This window comes from Microtus pennsylvanicus, chromosome 17, assembly GCF_037038515.1.
Source record: "Microtus pennsylvanicus isolate mMicPen1 chromosome 17, mMicPen1.hap1, whole genome shotgun sequence".
Taxonomy (NCBI): Eukaryota; Metazoa; Chordata; class Mammalia; order Rodentia; family Cricetidae; genus Microtus; species Microtus pennsylvanicus.
In genome coordinates this window covers 16,324,232-16,327,912 of record NC_134595.1, presented here as the reverse complement: position 1 = coordinate 16,327,912, position 3,681 = coordinate 16,324,232, and the positions used below count along the sequence as shown (strand labels likewise).

At 44.9% G+C, this 3,681-nt stretch overlaps 1 pseudogene; it reads right to left on the bottom strand.

Moving 5' to 3' along the window:
- Window positions 1-532: 532 nt before the first annotated feature.
- On the bottom strand, window positions 533-1,655 carry LOC142837017 (high mobility group protein B2 pseudogene; annotated as a pseudogene).
- Between the last annotated feature and the right edge of the window lie 2,026 nt (window positions 1,656-3,681).

The window sequence follows — 3,681 nt, the reverse complement described above, 5'->3', positions numbered from 1 at the left end:
ATGATTGTCCCTCTGATCTGAGTGTTGGTCGAGGTAAAATGTCTCTCTAGTGGCTGACGGCACTGCTTCCCTGATCCTTCAGCTTTCACCCCAATATCTGGCTCCGGGTTTTATTTATTAAGACCAATTAGAATTCATGCTGCAGTACAAACATCAGCTCTGAACTATTTGGTTCAAGTCCTGGTTTCCACTATGTGATCTTAGCCACTCACTACATCTTTCTTTACCTATTTGACATCTACAAAGTGAGACATGAAGGCGTACATTCCAGATTTGTCACAATAGTTAAATGGGTTATAACACAAAAGCTTGGAACAGTGCCCAGGACTGTTACAGTGTTAGTGTTAAGTTTTAAAGATTTATTTATTTATTATATATACAACATTCTGCCTCGATGTATGCCCACATGCCAGAGGAGGGTGCCAGATCTCAGTACAGATGGTTGTGAGCCACCATGTGGTTGCTGGGAATTGAACTCAGGACTTCTTAACCGCTGAGCCATCTCTCCAGCCCAGTGTTAAGTTTTTTTTTTTAATATACATTATTTTATTACAAATTTAAAAAAAATAACAAGAGAAAATGCAACATCCTAAAAAAAAATTACTGGCAATACAAATTCCTATGTATGTTTGCTGTGCTACCATAAGAAATTAAAGAAACCATTAAATATTTAGGAACATTCAACATCAAAAGCTTTAACTCTAACTGTATGTTGTAGCCCCCCAAAAAGCTACAAACTCCTTTTTTAAAAAAGTATTTTCTCTACAAAGAATCTCATCAGCTATACAAAAATCTGTACAGTTTTTATACTGAAGCTAATGTTGAGCTGCACTTGAATTTCACATTCTTAGCAAAATAAGTTGCCTGAGCACATACACTCCACGCATTTTAGGACAGCCATTTATTCTTCATCCTCATCTTCTTCCTCATCATCTTCATCTTCTTCTTCCTCCTCCTCCTCTTCCTCATCTTCTGGTTCATTCTTCTTCTTTGAGTCTGTTGGCCTACCAGGACCCTTCTTTCCTACTTCACTTTTGCCCTTGGCACGGTATGCAGCAATATCCTTTTCATATTTCTCCTTTAGTTTAGCTGCCTTCTGCTCATAGGGTTGTTTATCTTGGCCGACTGTTCAGACCACATCTCACCCAATTTTTTTGCAGTATCTCCAATAGACAGGCCTGGGTGTTCACTTTTGATCTTTGGGCGATGTTCAGAGCAAAACAGGAAGAAGGCAGATGGTGGTCTCTTTGGAGCATTAGGATCCTTTTTCTTTCCTTTCTTATCACCTTTGGGAGGAACGTAATTCTTCATCTCCCTGTCATAGCGAGCTTTGTCGCTCTTGGCCAAATCTTCGAACTTCGATTTTTCCTTTGCAGACATTGTCTTCCATCTCTCGGAGCACTTCTTGGAGAACTCGGCGAAGTTGACCGACGAGTCGGGGTGCTTCTTCTTGTGCTCCTCGCGGCACGTCTGCACGAAGAAGGCATACGAGGACATCTTGCCCCGCGGCTTGTTGGGGTCTCCCTTGCCCATCGCTGACGGTGGCGCGGCGTCTACCTGGCGCGAGCGTGTCCCTCCGAGGCTGACACGAACACTTCCTTCCCCAAGCTCCGGCGAGAACTGGCTCCTCACGACACAAGCCGCAGCCTCTTGTTTTCCAGTGTTAAGTTTTAAAATACTTCTGTGTGTCTAGTATCGTGGAAGATGCTGGCGACTAATGCTGGGATACCGTTTCTACACAGCAGGCTTACACTCGACCCAGAGAGACAAAGGTCGAATAATTATTTTATTTAAATTGCAGTAAACAAGAAACGAGAAGTCTAGAGTAGCGTGAGAGTGGCCAGAGATAACTGATTTGAGGGTCGAGAGAAAAATCTCTTGCAAGAGCGATAAGAAGTGTGTTCTGCCGGGCGGTGGTGGCGCACGCCTTTAATCCCAGCACTTGGGAGGCAGAGGCAGGCGGATCTCTGTGAGTTCGAGACCAGCCTGGTCTACAAGAGCTAGTTCCAGGACAGGCTCCAAAACCACAGAGAAACCCTGTCTCGAAAAACCAAAAAAAATAAATAAATTAAAAAAAAAGTGTGCTCTGAAGGCCAATAGGTAGCGTGTATAAAGACTAAAGGACGTAAGCCAGGCTCGTTCTGAATCCATAAGGAAGACTGATGTAATCACAGTGCATAAACCCTGAAGCACAAAACGAGAGAGGAAACGAAAAGGCCAGATGTGTCCTTTACTCTTCTGTTGCGTGATAGACACCTGATAAAAGCAGATAAGGAAGAGAGCGTGTGTTTTGGGTCACTGTTGGAGGACAATCCACCATGGCAGGCAAGTGGGAGGGCTGAGAGTGACTGACCGCAGGTGTGTCTCCTGGTTGGTTCTAAATCCGGTCACACTGAGAATATTTTTCTAGGTCATGTAGACTGTTTTAAAGAATGCTAATGAGTTGCTCTTTATCACTGGAAAATGAGAAATCATCAAAGGGCTTTTGTTTTGTTTTGTTTTGTTTGTTTGTTTTTCAAGACAGGGTTTCTCTGTGGCTTTGGAGCCTGTCCTGGAACTAGCTCTTGTAGACCAGGCTGGTCTCGAACTCACAGAGATCCGCCTGCCTCTGCCTCCCGAGTGCTGGGATTAAAGGCGTGCGCCACCACCGCCCGGCTCATCAAGGGGTTTAAAAACAGAATCTTTCTCAAAATTATGTATATATACATATGTAAGTATAAGTACCCATGGAGACCAAAATGTGGCATCAGATCCCCTGGGGCTGTAGTTACAGCCTCGTGACCCAGGGAACCAAACTCTGGTCCTCTGCAAGAGCAGTCTTAATCGCTGAGCCATCTCTCCCACCCAACAGTGGAGTCTCAGGAGCAGTCTGTAAAATTTCTTTTGTTGCACTGTGGAGACTGGCTTAAAGGGAGAAGTGGAGAACCAGTTGAGGACCTGCTACAGTCCAGATGACAGTGGAAGCTGTGGCAGGGGGTGGCAGCATGAGCCAGGGTAGGAACTGATGGAGATGCAGAAAAACACAATCTCTTCGTGTGGGATCAATAACCGATGTGTTACCGATTAGGGTGGTAATCAGTAAGGTGGGAAGGGGAACTGGGGCAGTGAAGGCTACCTCAACTTCTGACTTTCACGGGTGAGTGATGCCATTCATGGAACAAGATTGAGGGCCGGGATACAGGGACGGAACAATCAGGAGGCTAGACTGTGCTTTTGAGACATTCATGGAGAAATGTTGAGTAAACGATGGGTGTTCGGCCGGCAGATCTGCACTGGAAACCAGATCACAGTCAGAAGCACGCATGGTAATCAAGATGATGGGCGTGAATGAAATCACCGACTGCATAGGGAAATGGAGACTGTCACATGGGTTCTCGGGGAGCTGTATATTTTCAGTATCTCATTAGATAGAAGCTGTTGTCAGTAGGGAAGGGTGGCCAGAGAGGAGATCTAGGAAGACATATCCATCTGGGGGCCCGGTTTTGCCATTCCCAAAACCTTTGGTGATTCTTTTCTGAATGTCAGGGGCCAACTTCATGCAGCTAAGACTCTGATGATGAAATGTGCCTGTATTGGTTATTTTTCTGTTGCTGCGATTAAACCATCAGGACCAAGGCAGTTTATAAAAGAAAGAGTGTATTTGGGCTTATGGTTCCAGGGGAATAAGAATCCGTGTTGGCA